The sequence below is a fragment of the Cyprinus carpio genome, chromosome B21 (assembly GCF_018340385.1).
Source record: "Cyprinus carpio isolate SPL01 chromosome B21, ASM1834038v1, whole genome shotgun sequence".
NCBI classification, from domain to species: domain Eukaryota; kingdom Metazoa; phylum Chordata; class Actinopteri; order Cypriniformes; family Cyprinidae; genus Cyprinus; species Cyprinus carpio.
Genome location: NC_056617.1, coordinates 2,275,398 through 2,291,353, shown reverse-complemented (window position 1 = coordinate 2,291,353; position 15,956 = coordinate 2,275,398). Strand labels below are relative to the sequence as shown.

The 15,956-nt window shown below is 31.8% G+C and overlaps 1 long non-coding RNA gene across 5 annotated transcripts in view; it reads left to right on the top strand.

Annotated features, from left to right (window-relative positions):
• Window positions 1-4,521, top strand: part of LOC122141262 — an 11,648-nt gene extending 7,127 nt beyond the window's left edge. The window contains exons 4-7 of one of the 5 annotated variants that reach the window (XR_006157642.1): window positions 94-157; window positions 2,119-2,191; window positions 2,478-2,540; window positions 3,886-4,521. This is a non-coding gene — a long non-coding RNA (uncharacterized LOC122141262). Of the gene's footprint in view, window positions 1-93; window positions 158-2,118; window positions 2,703-3,885 lie in introns of those variants that run through there. The other 4 variants (XR_006157641.1, XR_006157640.1, XR_006157643.1 and 1 more) reach the window with 4 other exon arrangements.
• The last annotated feature ends 11,435 nt before the right edge of the window (window positions 4,522-15,956 follow it).

The window sequence follows — 15,956 nt, the reverse complement described above, 5'->3', positions numbered from 1 at the left end:
AAACAAACTCATCTTGGTTGGCCTGAGGGTGAAGGCATTTTCAGCTAATTGAAATGTTTTTGCTGAACTAATACTTTAATTATGAACTCTTAGATGTAAAAGAGCTGTGTGAAGATTGTCTGTTTTCCGCTGAATACAGGTTCGGAGCGACATGAGGGTGAGTAACTGATGACAAAATGTTAATTTGCTAAACTATTACTATTAAAAAAAAGCCACTTGTTTCTAAAAGTGTTTTCACTAGCAGGTGTAACAACACGAGCAGATTATATTCACTATAATAACTCTGTGATGGAGAAAAAGTAGTATTTGGAGAGAAAAGGAGGAGCGAGAAACACACTGACAGATCATATGATCTCCTCTCACTCTCAAACACCTGCGAAAGTGTGTGTGTGTGTGTGTGAGAGAGCACAGTGAGTGCTTTAGCGTAGCATTTAGCCTGAATCTGACAGGGTGCTAAGAGCGGCTGTTTTTACCTCCAGCGAAACACACAGAGAGAGAGAGATGTGGAAGTGAAGATGGCAGCGGAGCAGTTTTGGCAGTGCTAGCAGATCTTAGTGCTAAACGTGACGCTGTGTAATGTGTGAGCTTACGTGTGTCGCCAAATCAACGTCCGCTGAGAAACACGCGTCCAGGCTATAAACACACACACACACACACACACACACACACACACACACACACACACACTTGTACAGGATCTGAGTTTTTACACCAGAACTTGAGAACAGCGGAAATTAGTTCTTTTGTCTCTTTGCTTGTTTTTATGTTCGTGGTTCTTGCCCAACATTATTCGAATCAGGTTTACACACACACATACACACACACACATACACACACACACACACACACACACACACACACACACACACACACACACACACACACACACACACACACATACATACATACATATACATATATATATATATATCATATATATATCAGTCTCTTATTATGGTCTGTTATAATCATATTTTTGGGATTATACCACTGTTTCTTTAACTCAAATGCTGCATTTATTTGATCAAAAATACAGGAAAAACTTTAATATTGTGAAATATTAAGATGTAAAATAATGTTTTTCTATTCTAATATAGATTAAAATCTAATGTCATCATTAGAGCAGCATTACTCCAGTCTTCAGTGTCACATGATCTTCAGAAATCATTTTAATATGCTGATTTATTATCAGTGCTGGAAACTTTTTCAGGATTCTATGATAAATAAAAATAAAAAAGAAGAGCATTTATTTAAAATAGAAATCTTTTCTAACATATACACTAGTGTTCAAAGGTTTGGGGTCAGTAAATTTTTGCAGTTTCCAAAAAAATATTTGGCAGCACAACTCTTTCCAACATTGATAACTCTAATAATAAATCAGCATATTAGAATGATTTCTGAAGGATCATGTGACACTGAAGACTGACGTAATGGCTGATGGAAATTCAGCTTTGCATCACAGAAATAAATTTTATTTTAAAGGATATTAAAATAGAAACCATTATTTTATATCGTAATAACATTTTGCAAGATTGTTTTGTTTTTTCTGTATTTTTGATCAAATAAATGCAGCCTTGATAAGCATAAGAGACTTATTTAAAAAACATTATAAGTCTTACTGATCCCAAACTTTTGACCGACAGTGTATATGTGTGTGTGTGTGTGTGTGTGTGTGTGTGTGTAATAATAGTTATTATTATTGTATATAATAATTTGTATATATTTTTATTTAATAACAGTTTAATATGTCAATATATATTTAATATATATATTTTTTTTAATTGGATCAATAGGCCTATAAAATATTATATATGTTAATTTAATGTGTTTTTTTTATCTAATAACAGTTTATTATGTCAATATATATTTCTTTTATAATTTTTTGTTAAATATTTAATTTTTTTTACATGCATTTGGTAAATGCTTGCTATAGTGTCATATTGTAGTGTGTAAATCACTTTAATGCATATTTTTCCTTATAATAAATGTATTGCCAATGTAAATATTTTTTGGGCCTGTATACACATTATATTACATTAAGAGATTATACATATATAAGCACCGTATGTACTGTATATCACTCTCACTCTCACTTGTTTTCATGGTTTTTTTCCCCAGGCGCTGTGGGATGCACTGACCTGCGCTGCGACACACAGACATGTTACATCTTTAAAGCTGATTGATTTTATAGGTTGTGATTTCCTTCCCTGCGGCCCGGTGTCTTGTGTTTTTACGCCTGTCAGGGGCCGTTAGTCTTCTCCGATAACAACAGTCACTACTTTCTGCGTTTTTTCAAAGTCATCTTTTATTCATGACTGATAAGAATCCAAGAAACGTAAGATAACAGAGAAAGAGACACAAGATTTAGTAATTAATGCTGATAACTAATAATCCTCACAATAATCTTTTATGTCTACAACCTATTCATGAGAGCAAAAAATGACTACTTTTAATTCAGATGTCACTTTTTACAGCAGGGAGCAGAAGCTGGCGTGTTTCTGAGCTCCGGGGTCAGCTGGAGCGTGACCTTTGACCTGCAGGTGTGTCCCAACACTGCAACACACCTGCCACTCGTTTACAAACCGTCCTTTACAGAACAACTCTCTCTTTCTGCTTTCATCTGTTTACTGAGAGTTTAAGGAAATGTTTTAATAGTTTAATATGTTCACCGTTCTCCAGTGTTGATTAATAGTCATGTGATGTGCAGGTAAGATTGTAGAATAGTTAATATTTTTAAGTGTTTTCAAATTATTTGTTTTAATTTTTACATTTTTAACATTTAATTAATTCTTAGCTATTTGTTAATCTTTTAGTATGTAATTTTTATTATTTTTTTATTTTATTTTATATTTGTATTTTTATAATTTAATTAACTTTTCATTACATTTTTTTATTTGTTTTTATTTTAAAATTATCTCTCTTAATTTTCCGTTTTATAAATGATTAGCTTTTCATCAACTTTTTTAGTAAAATGTATTTTTATTTTAATATTTATGTTCACATTTTATGCTTTACTTAAGTTACATGGACTTTTTTGTGTTTTATTTTAATTGTTTTTAATATTATTTGTTTTTAATTTTACATTAAAAAATATTAGATATTAGATTTGTAACATTTTTAGTGTTTTATTTAGATTATTTTTAAATGACCTTTTTTTACATTGTTATGGTGAATTATTGTTTTTTATTTGTTCTTTTTTTTAAATTGTTTTAATTTTTACATTTTTATGATTTTTTTATGTTTTTTAGTTTTTTTTTGTATTTTTATTATTTTATTTGAATTTTTTTGAGGTTTTATTTTGATTGTGTTTTTGATTGTTTTAATTTAAAATTTTTATGATTTAATTATGAGCTTCTCATCAACTTTTTTTATTGTTTTTGTTTTTTTTATTTAATTTAATTTTTATTAAAATTTTTCATGATTTAATTACTAGTATTTCATTAACTTTTTAGTGTTTTATTTTGATTGTTTTATGGTAATTATATTTATGATTTTAATTTAAAAATTTTATAAACATTTTAGTAAATATTCTATTTTAACTTTAATTTAATTTAATTTAATTTAATTTAATTTAATTTAATTTAATTTAATTTAATTTAATTTAATTTAATTTAATTTAATTTAATTTAATTTAATTTAATTTAATTTAATTTAATTTAATTTAATTTAATTTAATTTAATTATAGCTTTCATCAACGCATGAACACCAGTTTGGGAAACCCTGTGTTGTAGCTTGACCGGGGCTAGTTGTCACATGGGAATGAGTTAGGCTTGTAGGCAGTAGGTTCCACTGTGACAACTTACCCCATTTAGTGTGACATGGTGTTTCTAAAATGTTATCTTCACATGATTCAGCCTCCTCTCGTCCTCATATATGTTCACTAGGCTCTGCTTCAGAAATGAGTTGACAAACATCTCCAGGAGTTTGACAGAATCAGTCTGAGTGATCTGATTTCAGGAGATCAGCTCGTCTCGTAACGGCTCTTATGTGGACACCCTTAACGATGAAAGCAGGCCGGGATCAAAGAAAGCTCATAATGGCGTGTGGCATGAAGCAGTGCGCACTACAAAGCAGCGCACTAATAAGGGAAGTGGAGAAGAGCTCTTGACGGTGGCAGAGGAGCAGTGCAGATGTGCCATGAGAGCCTCTTCACACAAACGTACCTCGCCGCACTGAATATTAATCAGACGCACGATGACCGGCAGTTATTTCAGTGCAGAAAGTGCATCTCATCAGGTCTGTTCATCATTTACCACACTGTTTACCTTCGAAAACAGCATCCAAAGTTAACTTAAATGCTCTTAATGCTTTAAATCCACTAAAATAGACTCGAGAATTAGTTGATTTTAATCATTAGCATGTATATGAGTTAATGACTATTCTTAAAGTACAAAATATATCATAGTCAATCCTGTTATAAACTACATTCTCCTGTCTTAATTTACTATATTCATTTATTTTGTAAAATATATGGGTCAGTTCTGCTATATATGTGTGTGTGTGTGTGTGAAAGTGAAATATATAAATAATATTAGAAACCTTATTATTACTGCAAACATTATTTGTTTATTACAAAATAGAGAAGTCAGTCCTGTTACAAAGTACATTTTAGTGTCTTTATACTGATATAATAAAAACACTTCTATATTTATATACAGGACTGACTTCTATATTTTGTAATAAATAAATAATGTTTGCAGTAACAATAATAATAAGGTTTCTAATATTACTAGTAATATATTTATTCATCATTCTTTTATTCAAAATATGTGGGTCAATCCTGTTATAAGTACATTTACTTGTCTTAATGTTCTGATAGAATATTAAAAAGATTATTTATTAATTTTATTTTTTATTTATTTATTTATTACAAATTATATACATCTGTCCTGTTATAAAGTCCTTTGTTTGCCTTAAATATTAAAAATATTTATTTATTTATTATAAGTTATGGGTTGGTTGGTTCTGGTTGGTTTTTTCCTATTTATTTATATTTTAACACAATATATGGATTAATAATAATTTTATAAAGTTAATTTTCTAGTCCCAGTATGTTAAGTTTCTTGCCTTAATATACTGTTAAAATATTACACATATAATTAAAAATGTCATTAATTACGTTTCTTTAAATAAAATAAATTAAATATATTATTAATTAAATAATATTATATCATTAAAATAAGTAAACACAAGGTGAATTTTGAATATCATGTTTGTCCCCAGATGATGTCTAGTATGAAAAATTGGCAATTATTTAGAAATATCACTCTAAAAACATAAAATATGTAACATTTAAAAGCTTTTCCATCTTCGGTCCGAATAGTGCTTTATGCTCTTAATAGCTCTTTATGAATATCCTGTTTATTTTCTTGGCACAGATAAAAAAAAAATAATAATAAAAATCAGGTTATAATATTTAACTAATTAGAGCTTATTTCTGAAAGTCTGATATACTCTTTATAGAAATACTACCTTTTAAAGTTAAAACAAAAGTATTTATAAAAATGTTCAGTCTTCAGGAATCTGTAACACTGTCCTGAAATGTCTGCGCCTCCAAAGTTTTAGTTGAGGAATCGCTGCAAACTTTTCCCCTGAACGCAGGGATTTCTGCTCCTGTTCCTCTTCTTTGTTTTTGATAAAGAAGGTGGAAATGAACATGTTATTGTTTGATTGATGTTTGTTACATGGTCGGATCACAGTTGAGCGTGTATTATGATACATCATCCACACACACACACACACACACACACACACACACCTGCACGGCTCTCTCTCCGCAGCTCCAGCGACAGGGAAATCATTCCTGATTTATGAGGCTTGTTGCAGTGCAGCTTCAGAATAAATCCAGAGATTAATTAACGCTGTGTTCGTTGTGTTCTGATCGTCAGAACGCTGAGGGATTATCAGGGACAATGTCACACTAACACTGCAGGCTTTGGGTCGAGTCTCGCCAGTCCTGGTATAAAGTACTAGTAGAAGATTTTTTTATTTTTTTTTAAATATATTGATCAGTCCTATTAAAAAGCCAATTTGATGTTTCTTAATATACTAGTAAAAGATTAAAAAAAAAAATGTAATAAAAAATGAAGATTAAAACATTCATTCATTCATTTAAAAAATACATGGGTCAGTCCTGTTATAAAGTATTTATAAGCATTTTCTTGTCTTATATAAAACATCTATGGGGCAATTCTAAGTACATTTTCTTGACATAATATGCTATTAAAATATACTTTAGTATTTCTTTATTATTAGTAGTATTTATTTTAATTTTTTTTTTAAATGATGCATTTTTATACATATTGGCCAGTTCTATTATAAAGTTTTTTTGTTTGTTTGTTTGTTTGTCTTGATGTACTGTTTAAAATATTAAAAACTAATTAAAAAGTAAATAATTAATAAATTATACCCTAATAATATTTCAGTCTTTCTACTGTAAGATTTCAAAATTCACCTCATGTTGATTTAAGATAAAAGAAACATACTTTAATATGACTTAAATAACATTTATTTTACCAGTGTATTAAGGATGGACTGTGGTTGAAATTTGTCGAAATTTTCAATTAAAAAAAAACTTAGTATGTGTTTACAAATACATCTGATGCCAACTTTAGTATAGAATTCAATTGATTATGTGCACTTAAAATTTGGCTCATCCAATAAGGTTTTAAAATAAAACTATACGTTAGACAAGCATTTGATTCTGCATTTGTCTTCCTACACATTTTTGGCCTAATTTAAATATAATTTTCCTTTACCTCGTGATGTTTAATCAAAATCTCATTACTGGGCCTTCTAGTGGAATGACAGTCTTCTCTTTATTGACGTATGCAGGATTTAACCAATCATTTCGCTTGCTGAAACCCCGCCCCTTCAAATACCGCCATTGCATGCCACACCCACATTTCAACAGCCAATCAGCAACGATGCATAAAACCAACTCCCCGCCCTACATTTATTTTTTTAATCTGTTACACTTGAATATTGAACGTGCTTCCGTTTCATCCCGACTTTAATGCACAGTTTGTTTGTCAGTCGTAAACAGCCTGTTTTAATTGGTGGAAGATTTGTGTGTTTTGATCATTATTGCCAATAAAATTTAACTTGGTAGTAAAATCGGTGTGGATCATTGCATCGTTGATCGATTCCAGCTCTTGATATGGTTTATATCTGGAGTTCCTCCAGGAGCGGTTGAGTGTAATTAAACTGAACCCAGATCAGCGGCGCGAGTGTAAACAGAAGCGACTGCATTGGCTCTTTCATCAGCGCTAATAGCAGCGCTTTGGTGACGCTGCTGATGGCAGGCCTATATTTCAAAGCCGCAGCCACAGGCTCTGTGGGCAGATAACAAGCCTTTCCCTCGCAGACATAATTACCCCACTATTTACAGGAAACTGCCTCTGTATGCCCATCCACACACTCCAAATGATTATTAATGCAAGCTGGAATATTATAGTCTATTAATTTATCTTAAGATTCGTATCGGCGTCTGGTTATTATTAGAAACCTTGTGAGGCCTTCTCCAGCTAAACCCTGAAACAAACACAAACACATGCGTGAGTGTCTGAATCACACAAAGCGTTTCAGTTTAACTTGCTTTTGCATTCCCACTCGTTTCATAAGTATAACATTTCTACTCAAGTTACTAATGAAGAAAATTGAGCTTAAATTTAAAGTGATTCAAAAACATTCACTGAACTTTACTGCAGGCTCTATTTTGATTTGACTCAAGATTCATTGCTGCTTAGTTGTCAGTTTAGTAGGTTGAATATTTTATTTTATTTATATCTTAATTGTCAATTGTTTCTCCTAGATAGCTTCATAATTTCATGTTTCCTCTAGAGTTTCACAAAATATCTCAACAATGTCTCAAACTGTGCTCAGGTATGTAACGTTTGTTTGTTTGTATGCATCACAGCCAAGGGAATTTGGGCAATAAATGATCATTTATCCATTTGCATTTACACTGGTGTACCTAAAATACACCAAATTCATATTTTATAATGCATATTTTCATAATGCATTTAACTAGTCTTTTTGTGAACAGTTCTTTTGTGCATGCATTTTGTTTTTATTTAAAAAAAATTAAACAATGAATAAATCATTTGTGCATGCATTTTGTATTTTAAGTTTATTTTAATCTATTTCATTTTCTTAAACAGTTAATTTATGCATGCATTATGTATTTTTAATGTAATTTTATTTTATATTTTTAAAACAAGAAACAATTAATTTGTGTATGCATTATGTATTTTTTATTTAATTCTATTTTTAAAACAACAAACAACACATTTGCACATGCATTTTTTTTATTTTATTTTACATTTGCTCAATAACTTTAACTCAGAAATACATAAACAAAATAAACAGTACTAGTTGTAAATTTTATTTAATTTTTTTTATTATTATTATTCTTGCTCAGTTCATTCACTGTTAATTCGTTCCTACTTTCTCAATAATTTAACATTTATGCGTTTATTCCTTTAGCAGACACGTTTATCCAGAGCAACTTACAAAAGAATAACAAAAGCTATTGGTTAAAGATTCAACAATATTTGTAACCAACAAGCTAGGTTTGTATGTTATATATTTACATATTTGATCACGAAAAGGTTCATTTTAGCAGATCACTTCATTCAGAAAATTCATATGCAATTCACATTATCAATTTTACTCCTTTAACAATATTTCATAATGCAAATGCAAAGTAATGTAAAACGTATGAGCTGTTGTAAATCCAGAGATTTGAGATGTATGAGAAAATGAGGTTTTATAGACTTTGCAACTTCAAAATAAGGGCAGATCATAAAGCAAACAGACAGCAGTCACTGAACAAGAAGGAAAGACAGAATGAATGGTGGTCTTTGTGAGCGAGTGGCATTGTTCACACCTTCATGGTCTTTCCTGGTGGGATACAAAACTCTGGATTACAGAAACAGTTTGACGCTTTTATCGTTGAAGACGCTCTGGCGCCTGACAGCGTGTCCGTATCGCTTTCCTCCTCTGATAGCGGCTCATCCAGAGCACACAAATTACCCTCCGAGTCCGAAAGAGTCTGTTCTAGTTCTCCTGTGATGTGATATCCTCAGCTAAATTACCTCCTGTCATTTATGAACTGAACTGATAAAAATGGGCTCAGGATCGTGTTTCATTGCAGGTACATGCGAGTGGAAGTGACACAAACTTAACTACATTTTTCAGTAGGTCATGTGGTATTAAACATTATGTATAAAGGAAACTTCATTGTTTTTTAAGTTGCATTGTTGCACATGCAGCTTAAGACCCAAAACATACTCTCTGCAAATAAAAAATGCATATGATTGTAGCTCAGCTTATACATTATGTTCTGAAATGTCATAAAGCAATGCATGTGCTTAAAATGCATGGTCCAGTCATTGATGTCTGCATTTTAATTCTTATTCAAAGGATGTTTCTAGCATTACAGACAAGTGAATTTAGACATTAAATAATAATAATTGAAAAGTATGGCAGAAAAGAAGCAGACTAAATAATGAAGTCAGCATGAAATCAGAATCGACTTGCATTTTGCTAGTCTTTTATTGAATAGTCATTTTTGCATGCATTTAATTTTTTAATTGTATTTATTTTATTTTAAACAGCAAACAAATCATTTTATGCATGCACGTATTTACAGGTATGTAACTTTAATTTTATGGTTTACTTTTAAACAAACAATTATTTTTTTAAACCAAAAAATGCATTTGTGCATTTATTCATGTATAATTGTACTTTTTTAAACAAACAAAATTCATTTGTGCATGCACTTTTTATTTTTAGCTTTATTTTTAACGTTTTTAAAATGACTTTTCCTTACTCAATAAGCTTTTTAACTCAGAAATACATGAACAGTAGTAAACTAGGCTGCAAATTCATTCCTACTTTCACAGCCAAGTGCATTTAGGCAATAACTGACTTGATCAAAGATGAACAAAGGCAATTCATCAAAGAGCCAACAATATCTGCAATATACAAAAGCAGATTTGTATGTTATGTATTTGTGTTTAAACATTAAAACATTCATTTTTGCGGATTGCTTCATTCAGACCATTCATATGAATTAGACAATTAAAAAATAATTGACCAGTTCATTTTTGTCCTTATGCAGTGTGTTTTTTGAAGTGAGATATTTATATGAATGCTGCTGTTTTTCAGCTATATTATATAAATTAGGCTGTATTTATTATAAAGTTATTTGTTTAAGGCAACAGTGCCATATGTACTGCTCTTATACTTTTTGTGAGTAGCTTTTAATGTAGTTAACACTTGTAAAATGTGGTGGTTGAGCTTTTTTTGTTTTGTTGGAGCAGTGAATTTGCCCTGACACCAGCCTCCTCTGACATTCAATTAACACGCTGATGAGGGTGTGAGCGGCGTCACCGCGGCCGTCTGACAGGTGTTTTGCTCTCAGCATTCTGCTCTAAAGGGCAGGTTAGGTGTCGGGGCTTTGCAATGCATTGTGGGTGCAGTAGTTCTTATGGGAGATGTTTGTGGACGTCTTGTGTCATTCAGAGTCACGCAGGGATGAGTTTGTATTCTGGAAAGAGTCAATCTGAGCAGCTGTTACCTGAAAAGTTAATCCTATTTATTTTCAGAATTCATGTTACCAGTTTTTTGGACATTTGTGCATGTATTTTTTGTTTGTTTGTTTAATTTAATTTATTTATATTTTATTTAAACAACAAACAAATATTTTTCCCTGCATTTATTTATATTTTAATTTAAATATATATTACAAAAAACATTAATTTGTGTATGCATGTATTGTTTTTCATTTTTAACAACAAACAATTCATTTGTGCATGTATTAATTAATTTTTTAAAAACATTTTAAACAAGAACAAAAATTCATTTTGTGCATGCATTTCATTAAATGTATTTTTAAACAACAAACCATTCATTTGTGCATGAGTTTAAATATCATTTAATGTTTTAGCACACACAAAAAAGGTTTGTGCATGCATTTTTTACATTTAATTAATTTTAAATGATTAATTAATTTTAAAAGAACGGACTAATCATTTGTGCATGCATTTAATTAGATTTTTTTTATAAACAAAAACATTCATTTGTGCATACAATTTTTTTTATATCTTAAAAAAGATATATTAGTTCATATTATGCATATATTTTTTTGTATTTTGACTCAAAAATGCATCAAAAAACAGTAATAAAGTAGGTTGCACATTCCTGCTATAAATATGAGCCCATTCCTCACATAAAGCATCATGTGGCTTCAGAAGAATTATGATATTTTATTGTGGGTTTTTGGTGGTTCTTTTTCATTTTCTGCTTTCATTGAACGTCAAAGAGCTGTTTGAATATTATGTTTAACATCTCTACTTTTAAGTCCCACAGAAGAAATCACGCCAAGTGGGTTTGGAACTGCATGAGGGTGAGTAAATAACAGCATTTTCATATATGGCTGAATTAATCCTTTAAATAACTTGTCTTTTTAATAAACCCACTTACTCTATATGTGACCACATGAAGAAGTGTTTTGAACTGACAGTCACTGATTTTCACAGACGTGTTTATTTATGATCAGATATTGAAAAAAGAAGAATATTATGAGAAGAACTGCAGACTAACATCAGACTAGAATAACACACACACACACACACACACACACACACACTGATCTCCTACAGATGCATGATGAATGCACAGGATGCAATGTCACACTTGAGTGAGCTGTGTGTGTGTGTGTGTGTGTGTGTGTGTGTTGCTATGTGACAGATGCAGTGTGTATCTTCAGGCACAGCTTCCGTGAAAAGAACTCTTCATTTATCAATAATTGGGCCTTAATTTCATCCTGCAGATACTGGAGCGGACAGGAGCACACACACACACACACACACACACACACACACACACACATACATACACACACCAAATTTTTAGGAGTTTGTGGCAAACACTTGTTCATTAGTTCATTCGTTCTGAATCAGTGACTGATCTGTGCTCTCAGTTCTGATGGAGGTTTCTGTCTGTCTATCGTCTGTCTGTCTGTCTGTCTGTCTATCGTCTGTCTGTCTGTCTATCGTCTGTCTATCGTATGTCTGTCTGTCTGTCTGTCTATCGTCTGTCTGTCTGTCTGTCTGTCTACCGTCTGTCTGTCTGTCTGTCTGTCGTCTGTCTGTCTGTCTGTCTGTCTGTCTGTCTTTCTGTCTGTCTGTCGCCTGTCTGTCTGTCTGTCTGTCTGTCTGTCTGTCTGTCTGTCTGTGTGTCTATCTGTCTATCTGTCTATCGTCTGTCTATCGTCTGTCTGTCTGTCTGTCTGTCTGTCTGTCTGTCTGTCTATCGGTCTGTCTGTCTGTCTGTCTGTGTATCGTCTGTCTGTCTGTCTGTCTATCGCCTGTCTGTCTGTCTGGTCTGTCTGTCTGTCTGTCTATCGCCTGTCTGTCTATTGTCTGTCTGTCTGTCTATCGCCTGTCTGTCTGTCTGTCTGTGTATCGTCTGTCTGTCTGTCTATCGCCTGTCTGTCTGTCTGTCTGTCCATCGTCTGTCTGTCTGTCTGTCTGTCTGTCCATCGTCTGTCTGTCTGTCTATCTGACTGTCTGTCTGTCTGTCTGTCTATTGTCTGTCTGTCTGTCTATCATCTGTCTGTGTATCGTCTGTCTGTCTGTCTGTCTATCGTCTGTCTGTCTGTCTGTCTATCTATCATCTGTCTGTCTTTACTTGAAACAACTCAAAGTAAACCAACAATATATCAAATATGTGGCTTTCTAACTAGATCATTTAATTTTTATCTAGTCTAGTTGGAGTCTTGTGCAGATTATCCATTAATCGCATCTCTGACTGTCGGTTTGTAAACCAGGCCTTTCATTTGATTTTTAAATAAACAGATTGTTAATCTCTGACTGCTGAGTTACAGCTCGCAACATAATCTCATGTCCAATAATCTCTGTGTCTCTCTCTCTCTCTCTGTCTCTCTCTCTCTGCTCGCTTATCCCTGTTAATTTAATTACAAATGATGTGATTAAAAATTCATTAAAGTATTAGATATAAAGAACACGTATTTCCATCAGGGAGACACGATTAGTACATTGACCCTCGCGGCTCGGGTCCCTGGAGTATTTTACCCTCTCATCTCTGTCTCACAGGGGTTTTATAGTAAAACTGAACCCATTCTGTTATTAAAGGAATCTTTTTTTTCTTTATTTCAGTAAAAACAGCTGATACGTCTTAATTCATAGTTGTGAATTTATTAGCTTGTGTTAAAAAAAAAAACTTCTGCTGCTTTGTTGTATAATTGAGATGCTATTATACTTTTAATATTTAGATTTTTGAAAAAATAAATTTCATTAAATTTAGTTAGTTTCACTCATTGTGTGTTATTTTGCTTATTTTAATTTTAATTTTTTTTATTTATTTTTTACTTTTTGTCTATATATTTTGATAAAATTTAATATTAAAGATTAATACATTTTGCTCTATTTATTTATTTTGTTTGAGTTATTTTAGTACATCAAGTTGAACTAAAAGAAAATTAGAAATATCGCCTTGGCAACTAGCTTAAATATTAATTTTTATTCTTATGCTAAATTAGTTTTTATTTTATATAGTTTTTATTGCTTTTCAAACTTAAGTTTTATTTTGTTCAGTTTTACTTATTGTAGTACATCAAGTTAAATGAAAATGAACCTATAATGTTACTTAATTTTACTAACAAGTTGTATTGTTGTTGTTGTTTTTTTTAGTACATCAAGTTTAGTTAAACTGAGAAATATTGTCTTGGCAACTAATTGAAATAAAATAAGTGAGATTTTTTTTTTAATATATTTTATTATCTTTCAGTAAAAATTTTTTTTTTATTATTTCAAATAGGGCTATTTATTATATTTAAATTTTATTTAACTATAATAAATAATCCTGATGATCTGTATGAACTGAAACAATGTTTTCAGTGATATTATTACACTTTTTAGTTTATAAAGCTTTTGTGGTCACTGATGCCTTATTCTGCTACTAACCCTAAAAAGCACTAAATGCACCAAACAGAATGTTATAAATAATTGTTTCCAAACAGGTTTCCATGACAGGAGACGGCGTTTATGCATCCAGAAAAGCCGCTCTTGATCTGGGATCATCTAGAGACTGATGGTGTCTCTTCTTTTACACCAGAAATGGCGTCTGAAGCGCGCTAAGAAGTAAGGGTGGATCAGACGAGGCGCTTGCATTTAATGGCAGTGGTATGAGATCATTATTCTGAAATCAATCCTCTAATTGCTGTCCTCAGGTGCTTCTGGCTCTCAGCGCTGGCCGCCTCCGGATCCAGGTGTGAACGCTGTCTCTGGTTTGGCAGGTGAGAGCTTGTGTCAGGTGTGATCATCGTTTGCGGCATTAATGACACGTTTGTCACGCTCTCTTCCCAGATTAGATTAGCGCGCTAATTCTGCACTGAGACTCGCATGGCAGAGCGCGATCCCTCCATTAGCGTTATTACTGACAGAGCTTGCAGCTATTCATTGTCAATCAATTAATGAGGAGATCAGAGCGATTGCAGTGACCTGACGTAGGGCTGGATTTTAAGTGCACTACATAGACAGCGACTCGTACTCTTAGTGCTGCACAAAAGAGATTCTGTGCTGGTATATCTGTGCTATAATTTTAATAGTTGTAAATTAATTAATAATAATTATTTGAACTATTAATAGAAAATAAATAATACTTTTTCTGCATTCTGAAGAGTTGAATGTGAAAGTTTGTGGTCGATATTTTGTTTAAGATGCTTAATTTAATCAAAGCAATATAAAAAATATAAACTACAGGCTGTTTTTGAGTACTAACACACACACAAAGTGTTGAATTGAGGGTCAGAGGTCAAGTCCAATCCACACATCAAGCTGAACAGCGTTTGCTGAGCTCAGAGGTCAGAGGTGAAGTGGCTGTTTCTGCTGTTATAAACATACAAACACAGAGCGCTGATGGCAGACAGAACACATCTCTCGGCTGCTTTTGTTCACGTACAGACTGACAAATGCCATGAATGTCCAGACCTCTGAGCTCTGAAGGACCCCCGCTGAAGGTTTCCAGATAAATAAATGATACACACTGTGTTCAAGTGTGTGAATGAGGTCAGGTCAGGAGGTTCAAACGCTCACGGTATTACTGAAAACTAAACTACAGGAAGAGAGGGTTTTATGCATTAAGATTTAAAAGGCGACTGAAAGATCAGAAGTGAGATCTTTTGAAAATGGCAACATTACATTACTTATTTTTTATTTAGCAGACGCTTTTATCCAAGGGTTGTTAGTGTTGCTCTTTTATTCACAATGCATTGATTCATATGTTATTTTAAAGTGTTCTCTCTCTTTCAGTACACGCATATGACTTTGCATTGTGTTGTAGATGCATGAATGAAAATCTGCATCTGCATGAAAAAATACAAATGTTAGGTTAAATAAAATAAACAATTCCAGCTGAGTTGTTTTTTTAAGTACTAAGCTAATTACAAGTAAATTAAGTTAAAAAACTAAAAACTAAAACTTAATTAACACTTTACAATAAGGTTTCATTTGTTAACTATATTTAACGCATTAACTAGCAATACATTTGTTACAGTATTTATCAGTCTTTCAGCTGTTCATTGTTAGTCCATGTTAGCTCAGGTCCATTTAATAACATTAATAGATACTTTTGATTTCAATAATGTATTAGTAAATGCTGGATAAACATTAAGATTAATAAATATTTTTCATTGTTATTTTGTTAACTAATGTACAGTAATGTATGCATGGATGTTTAAGATTTTAACAGCTATTAAATGTGAGTAATATTTGCAATATTCGCATTACATACAGTATGTCATATAATTATATATTCATATCATTGATCTTTTACATTTATCCTTTTTATCATGAATTATCATTGTATTTATTATTTAACTAGTAGATAAGACAATTTAGAAATATTTAATGTTATTTATACATTT